This window comes from Benincasa hispida, chromosome 2 (assembly GCF_027475165.1).
Source record: "Benincasa hispida cultivar pf3 chromosome 2, pf3_genome.v1.1, whole genome shotgun sequence".
Classification (NCBI taxonomy): domain Eukaryota; kingdom Viridiplantae; phylum Streptophyta; class Magnoliopsida; order Cucurbitales; family Cucurbitaceae; genus Benincasa; species Benincasa hispida.
In genome coordinates, this window is record NC_143479.1 from 64,287,429 (window position 1) to 64,297,017 (window position 9,589).

The following is a 9,589-nucleotide window of genomic DNA, read 5'->3' on the forward strand; positions in this document are numbered from 1 at the left end:
TATCGACAATGACAGATATTTCTATTAGTTACGAAATTTATAAAAATTTATTTAGATTAATAACTAAGTTCTTTTAACTGCTTAACTATGTTATGGATATTGTTATTAGAATTTCTTAATGATATTGAATTAAATAAATAAATTTTTTTATGTTTAACAAATATATTCATAAAAAAATATTAGAGATATCAATAAATATAATATCGATGTTAAATCTTTCAATTTACAAATATATCGACACGATATGATAGATATTTTCGACTTTTAAGTCGAACCAATATAATAAAATGGGAAATTGTGATCCATACAAGCAGTTTAAAAAACACGATAATAATAACAAAAGTTGAAGAATATACATATATAATTTTATTTTATTATTATTTTTATTATTTAAATATATATACGAAAGATCGAACGGAGAGGACACGGAGCTTTCTCGTGCGCGCGTGCGTGCCTAGTGGCGGACGAGATAGCACGTGAGGAAAGAGGCTGGAGCTCTCTCAATTACTATTGTGCCCTTTTATTCTTTCTTACTTACTACAATGCCATTTCTTTTTTTTGAAATATTTATGTTTTATAAATTTTACAAAATTTTTTAAAAGATAATTACAAAAAGAAAGGGTTTGTTCTCTGAGCTTGCAATGAGTGGACAGATTTTTCTTTTTAAATTTCATTAATGTAAAATGTTAACTCTGAACAATGTCGTAATTTTATATGGGTCAGAAAATAGAAAAATTATAATGGATATTAAAAAGCATAAGAGTATTTGCAAATTTAGTAATGATTTTCTAATTTTTTTAAAAAATTTAAATTTGATTTTGCATTTATTATTATTTTAACTTTATTTTCATTTGTGTATGAGCATGTTATTGGGCGTGATTTTAACAAAATTGAATTTATTAACAAATACGTGAGTCGATAAAAGTGATTTTTACGATCATTGAAATGTTTGCTTCTAAATTTTTCAAAATGATTTTCTACAATTAAAAGTGGTCTTCAATGGTTTATGAACCATGTTTGATATTAAGTTTTCCCATAAATGTTTCGAGCTAAATTATTTAATTATAATTATTTTTGTAAAAGTGTTATAAATCTGGTTAATATAATTGGTTCTATACTGATATATGTCATTTAATCTAATTAGAAGTATATTTAAATAATTAGTGTTTGTTTTTACATGCAATTTTAGAATGATTGAATTACAAAAAAAAAAAAAAAATGGGGATTGAAAATATTATAGGGTAGACAAATAGGGAGAAAAATAAAAAATTAAGAGAAAAACTCAACAGGTAGAGAAATTTTTCAAAGAGAAAAAAAAAATGTTACAAATGAGAAATTTAGAGAAGGACAAAAGAACTTAGAGAAAGAAATTTAATAGAGATAACATAATTCTTGGATGGAGAAATAAAGTTACAAAGATTCCCATGGAGTGGTTGTTGGGGAGAATAACTTTAAAGATAAGAGAAAAAAAACTTAAAAAGGGGTCATTTATTTCGTGAGCATCCCAGATTTTCATGAAGTGCGTATCTGAATTACTGAGTTTGTTTTGCGGTATTGTAAAATGCCTCGACATCTGAAGATTCCAGAGCATCCAAAGATGCGGATGGAGGACATTTAGAGAGTTTTGGATGCCCTCATGAAAGATGGGTTTTCCAAATTCCCGAATCGAAGACAACCCCATTTTCCATTTTTGTCATTCCTTTTTATTTTATTATATATATATTAATCTTCTTTTGCATTATATAATTAAAATAAATACTCTCAATCATATATATCATATATTTTTAGTTATATTGTAATTCTTATAATTTTTTAGCAATAAATTTAAATTTAAATTTAAATGAATATTTATTTTATAAAAAATCTTAAATTATGATATATTATTTTCTTAAAAAAAATAACCTATAAAAATAATATAAATTGTATTAGTTTTAAAAGGAATTCAAATTGATAAAAATAAATATGTTATATGAGTTCAAATTAATTATAAATTAAGAAATAGTCGTAAAGGAATTCTTGGAACATTATGTAAATTTAAGACACTCTCGAGTAGAAATCCTACGAAAAAAACACGGTTATCAAAATATTTTCAGATATCTGCAAAAATATTCCTACAAAACAAACATGGTAATATAAAGATGTCGGATATCTATAATTAATATCTATAATTTTAAGCATCTAAGATTTTGATTATCTACATTCCGAAAAAACAAACGGCCCCTAAAAGTAAAAGAATAAGTTTCAAGAGCAAAAAGTTAGAGAAAAGTGATAATTGAGGGTTGTAAGTCGATTTTGAAGAGGTGGAGTATCAATGTGCTCAAATAACCTAGAACTCTGGTTGAAGGGTTGAGTGGTATTGAGAGGGAGTGTGGATCATGTTGAGGATTCCATATTAAAAAAAAACTAAGGGACCTCACACTCTTTATAACAAAGATGGGTTTTGTTATGGATATTCTTGCCTCAAAAAATTAAAAAAAAATTGAAAAATTGAAAATTGAAAAATTAGAGTGGATGTGGATCTAGCACATATTACAAATGTCAAGTACAATGTTTGTGAAAGAACCTTTGAAGGTCCTTGAGCGGAAGCGGGGATCGGTCCCAAATCTCAATTTTTACCGAACATGAATTTTACAAAAACAACATAAAAATATTATGTATAATCATAAATTTTACAGCATACTAACAAAAAAGAAAATGAGAGAATTAGGGTGAGAGAAAACTTACCCTTGAAGTACTCTTCTTCACGTATTTCCTTTCTCTGGATCTGTCACGAACAAACTCGATCCAAATGGTCATCACCACGAAAAGAGCCTCCTGTATTCTCTAATGGGAGGAGAATAACTAAGGAGTTGTGAGCTCTTAGGTTTTTGGAAGAGAGAAAGTGATGAGGAGGAAAAACCTTTTTTTTTTTTTTTTTTTCAGAGAAAAACTTCTATCTTTTTTTAGAATTGTCTAAGTCTCTTGAGCACTACATCCACACATGCACTAAATAGAAAGAAATAGGGGGAAGGGAGTTACAACTCCCTCCCAAAACCATTTTAAAAATAAATTAAAATATTTATATATATATATATATGATAACTACCTTATCATATAATATATATTAAACTATATGTTATATCTAATATAACACATAATCTATAGTTTAATACTATATCATATACAATATAACAATGCATGATATTTAATATAAATCTTATTTATATTAACTTAATAATATAAATCCAATTCACATAATTAATATTTGAATCAAATTTAAATATTTATTTCCTCTCAAACAATGTATCAAATACATTTTAGTAATTATATCATATATAATTAAGTAAAATTAATTATATCATATATAATTAATTCCCTCAATTAATTTGAACAATTCAAATTAATCCAAAATTGATTCTCATCTAATCCTTGTTGAGCTACAGAGGGGACCTCATGGACATGTAGATTGAAACTCCAATGGTACTTGAATAATTAATTAAACTCTTTAATAATTAAATTATTCAACATTCATTAACTGTAGGGCACTCCACTAAAGACCGACAACTGCACTCTTTGCACTACAGACATATTTCTGTGTCTATTGGATACAACCAGATAATAGCACGATGAACCTTCACAAATTGCTCAACTAGGCCAAAAATTACTGTTTTGCCCCTGTAGTTATATCTAACTCCTTAAGTACCACTGATCCCTCTAATGAACAATAAATCATAGTCCAATTATGACTAAACTTCTCTCAGGCCAGGAGAGGGTGTGGCGCCACGTTGTTCAAGCCCCAGAATCAGCCCTTTAGAGAGCAATTTATCTTTTTATCCCGACCTCGGGGAAGGAGTGAATTTCGTCTTGTGTAGATGTGTTCTCAGCTCCCCAATCGATAAATCTCCAAAATGGTAGGATTGTTGAGTCGACAATCTGACCATTTTCACCCATAAAAATCAAAGGATCGTCCTTATAAGAGGGAGTTCACAACTCACTCAGGATTCAGGTCGCGTCACCTATGGTCATCCTGGTTAAATGTAAGTCTCTATTATGAACGGTGTTATATAATGAGACTAGTCATTTCGTGGTCTGATCTTATATAAACTCCTTTGTATAAAATACACCCGTTCACATGTCTCCACATGAATGATCAAGATTAGATCATTTGTAGCACTTTACAACAACTGTAATATCTACAAAGTAGGTTGTACTTGTAGTGACACCAAGATAAGGTATCTAGCCTTATCCATCTACTACAAACCATTTAGGTTATCACTTAAACATGATTCACTTGTATGTCTCTACATATATGTTTAAGCTACAGAAGATTTCTTTAGATGTTAGTTTATTGGTTTGTGTGTTTAATGTTACTAAATACCAAATAAAATATCTTATATTTTATTAAATAAATAAAATGTTTGTATAATACAATTACAAACTACATGACCCTAAAAAATTTAGGACATCAACCCCAACAGTTTGTAACAAGATAATTGACATACAGGATAACTTAATATTAAACAATAACAAACAGTAACCCAGTTCAGTGCAATATCATCTACGTCGAGCCTCAGAAGTTAATATCTTAATATCAAATTACAACAATAGAGATAATCAAATTTGATTGTCACTTATAAAGGACCACCAGTTAGAGAATTGTCTTTCATGATTGTTGGTAATGTTATACTAAGGGAAAGAAAAAGAGTTTTATTTTCCTGGTAAAAAAAAATATTTATGGAAAAAGGACTGAATGAGCAAAAAAAAAAAAAAAGTCAAATGAAAGAGATTTGAGGAAAAGAATAAATTTGTAATATGTATGCATGGATATGGGTAAAAAAGAACTACATTTATTGTGATCAATTATGACGCCCATAAAAATTCTATGTACGAGTCCCTAAGGTGAATGTGTGAAAGCTAGTACCCCTAGATAAAAGAATGCAAGTATATGACCCTTAAAGTGTGATGTTTCAGACACCTTAGTTGATATATTAATTTCTTGAATGTCTTAATGCTTGTTGTTATGAATTAAATGATACGAGAATGTCTACGTTAAGAGAGCAATTATTTTATTTGCTATTGTTTGCACAGGTTATCTTTAATCAAACATAATTTTTTCCTAACCAAGCCCAAGTATAAACTTGATCAGATTATCCTCGTGAGTACCAAGTTCAGACATGGGGACTTTTATGACAATTAATTAACGTTGGTCCCAATGATTTTCACAATAAAAAAAACATCAATATTTGGTTAAATGTTTAACTAATAAAGTAAAAGACTTATCTAAAGGCTAATGCGAGGAGAGTCAAAATGAGAGATGCATTGAGGGTGAAAGGTGGGTATGCATTAATGAATGAAGTGATGCACAAGTATAATAAGCTTTACTTAAATGACTAGCAATCAATTGGTAAAGTAGTGTTGAGAAGATTCGTCAACATTCACATGAGTTTATACATAAGGATCCGTTCATGTCTTTAACTTTAACAAAGTAAAGTAACCAATTCTCAGTATTTAAGCCACATTAGTCTTTTCTCTAAGATGCGCTTAAGTTAAATAAACACAAGAATGTCTTTATTTCAAAAGCCACTACTTTTCCTGTTTAATGATTTCCAGAGCCACTTACACTCTCAAGTAGTTAGCTATTTCTACTTAAACTAATCGATTAGATGGGTTCAAGCAATCAAGTAATGCACACATTAAACAAGATGAATTTCTACTTATACAAAACTTGTTTGAATGTCAATTTAATCTTCCCAGCCCATAAAGAAATTAACTACTCATTGAGGAGAAAAGTAAGCAATTGGATAAATGAGAGATGGTAAAGATCATGATTTATATTAAGAATGAAGTACAAACAAGTTTTCAATGTTTTAATATAAATTCGAAATAGAACATAAAATGGATGAGAGAAACGTGATTAGAAAAGTGTAAGTGTCAAGCCATCAGTCACAGTTTCTTGCTTCCTTTGGCTATTGTGATTAGCTACTACACTTGTACTGGAAAATAAAGGATGATTCTCTCCCTTGCCTTTCTCCTTTTTTGAAACTAAAAAATTTCTCCTCTAGAATCAAAGGATGAAGAAAGCTTGGGCAAAGGAGGAGGAAGAAGTAGTCAGAGACAAGAAGCAGAAGAGAAAAAACTGAAAGTGTGCAAGATTTGAGCTATTTAAAGTTTCATTTGATAGCTCCTCAGAGCTCTATTTAATGATTATCTGATATACTTTGCATTTAATTCCATACCCTGTTCCACCACTTTTCTTCGCGTCACCGGTTCATTGACTCTCTCACATCCCTTTCAAATTAGCTTCCAACTTGAGATTTAATTAGACATATCACCACCCATATGTATGTCATCTTTTGCTACATACTTCATTTCAACGCATGGGTTTGATTTTGTCGCATGTTCATGTTGGTTCAGTCTTCTTATGCATTCATTATTCAGATCGGGGATCGATATCGTTAATTCTGTTGGGATTGGTTTCCTAATTCTCTCGGAGTCTTGTAGTTTGTAAACACTATATACATTATGATGAATAAAATAAGAGTTATTTTATTTTGCATTTACTCATATCCAATAAACAAAGCTCCATGTTTATTGTATGTAAACTTAAGCATGTATGCGATATACAAATGGATCATGCCTTAAGTGATAACCTAAAAAGGTCTGTAGTATAAGGATTAAAGGAAGGATACCTTATCCTGGTGACACTACGGATACGGGCCGCTTTGTAGGGGTTTACAAGTGTTGTGAACTTCTACAGATGGTTGATCCTGACCATTCATGTGGAGACATGCGAGCGGAGGTGTCCTATACAAAGAGTTTGTATAAGATCGAACCACGAGATGAATAGTCTCTTTACATAACGCCGTTGATACTTGAGACTTACATTTCACCTAAACGACCATAGTGACATGACCTTAATCTTGAGTGTTTTAGGAACTCTTACCTTTGAGGGCGATCCTTTGATTAGTATGGGTGAGAGTGGCCAGATAGCCAACTCAACAAGCCTACCTCTTTGGAGATTTGTCTGATTAAGGAGTTGGGAACTCAATTACACAAGATGGAATTCACTCCTTCCCCGAAGCAAGGGTAAGTAGATAGATTGTTCCCTTAAAGGCTGATTCCGGATTTTGAACATAGTGGCCATGACCTCTCTTTAGAAGAGAGAACTCAGTCATAGTAGGACTATGACTTATGTTCATTAGAGGGATCAGTGGTACTTAAGAAGTTAGATGTAACTACAGGGGCATAACAGTAAATTGGCCCAGCTATACTTACGGGCGATCTGTGAAGGGTTATCACACTGTTGATTAGTTGATATGGACACAAAATATATCTGTAGTAAGAAGAGTACAGCTATCAATCTTTAGTGGAGTGCCCGAAAGTTAACGGATTGTGGATCCTGTGACTAAAGAGTTTAGTCAGTTATTCACGTACCGTTGGAGCTTCAAGTCATAGGTCCATAAGGTCCCCTTGGTAACTCAATGAATTCAAGTTGAGAATCAATTTTTGGGGTTGATTTGAAATGTTCAAATTAAGAAGATGAAATTCAAATATATATGATATAATTGGTGTGATGTATGAGATACCTCAAGTGGAGGATTAATGTAAATATGATTTACATTAAGTACCATAAAATAGAAAAAGAACTATGGTTTGTATGTTTCATGAGATGAAATATTAAAACTATAGGTTATAAATATAATATGGTTAGTTGGTTATCATATTTATTTATAATAATATTAATTATTTGATAATTATCTCTTTTTCTCTAATAATCAATTGAGTGGGAGGTTATTGGTGGTTTTATGGTAACTGTGAGATAAAAAGGAAAAATGGTTTCCTAAATTTGAAAGAGTTGTCACTTTCGGAAACTAACTCACGGACAGGCTATCAAGTGAAAGTGTTTTACTAAACGATAGCTAGTAGAGAGACTAAACGATCATGGAGTTTAACTATACGATAGTTCACTCGGCTGGTCGTAACTAAACGATCACGTGACATTGTCTATATGATAGGTTTCCATCTTCTACACAATTGAGCATTTCGTCTATACGATAGATACTTCTTATCTCACACTTGCTCAATCGTCTACACGATTGTTGTCCCTCCAGTCACTTCCTCTAACCAAGTTCATACAGAGCCCACAACTCTTGGATTCTCACACCGATAATACCAAGGTAACCATTGTGGTGGTGTCCTCATTCAACTTAATTGAGTTCGAGGTTCTAGAGGTCGTTCATTGGGTTTGTGTTCTTTGTGTTCGTTGTGATCGTGTTGTTGTACCAGTCATTGCTTTCAAGGGCTGAGTTGTTGTTCTTGGACGATTGGAGACTGATCGAGGGAGTTTGAAGAATGAGTCTTTAAAGGTATGCATTCTCTATCCCTTGATTATCTATTTTGCATGTGGTAATTTTCAGTTGTTGCATGACCTGTGAATTTTCGTTTTAAGATTGTGACTGTGTATGTTCAATTTCGAATGGAATTTGGAACGATCCTTCCGCTGCTCATGGAAATCCTCACGTCTGATTTTCTTCAAATTTGACTCCAAACCGAAAAAAAAGAAAATTTATAATACCAAACTACTTCTATTACTACAAAGACGTAGTAAAAGTTGTAAGTCCGAGTTAGTCCACAAAGAAGCGCGATTGGTTTCGTTAAGTTAATTTTCTAACTAGAGTGATAAATTGGGGGGGAGGAGGGTTTGATGTAGAAGATATAAATGCATGAAAGGGAAAATGCAATAGGTATATGAAACGGTAATAGATTCATTTAGTTCTCGGATCAAGTAGTCATTCAATGTAAATTAAGTCATTGTTTTCAACCAAAATATCATATATTCGAATTATGCATGCATAGCTACCAAATCGACGCGAATTAACTAATCTCTATAAGCCCGAAAATCAATTAATCTGAATCGATCACGTGTCCTAATTCATAATTAAGGCTGGAAAGTCGTGCCCTAGTGAACCTATATGCTCCTAGATTCAATTGGGTCCTCAGCGACCATAAAAAACTAGAAACACATGCATTAAGTTTCAAGATTCAACTAAATTATTCCTTAAATCTAGATTAAATGTGTGATGCAAAGATTCATCGACAACCTAAAAAAACTTAACCATGCTTATTTAATCTGCTACAAGGGTAAATTCAAAGCATGGACGATACAAGGATGCGTGCGAGCTTGAATTTAACTAGCTAAGACATGCGTTCATGATAGGGGCGTCAATCCAACATATAAAAGCAAGTCTAAATTAAACGAGATTTAAGAAAAACATAATTCGGAATTCAAACATAAAAATTGAACAAAAACTCATCAAAATATAAAGAACGTTCGATCGAAGAACTAAACGAAAGATTACCTCATTGATTCATAGATAAACCGACGGGATACGTTCCAATACACTTTCATAATCTGAAAATAAAATTAAAAAAAACTAACCTAAAGATACTGAAAATTAAAGGAAAAGGAAGAATAATGAAGATTAACTTCGGGCTCCATCAATTTGGCCTCCAAAATTTGGCATATTTTGACCTAGGGTCGAGGAGATATATTTATAGGATTCATCGCAGCGTGGCAACGCTCACTCGCACGCATGCTCCATTCCATGTC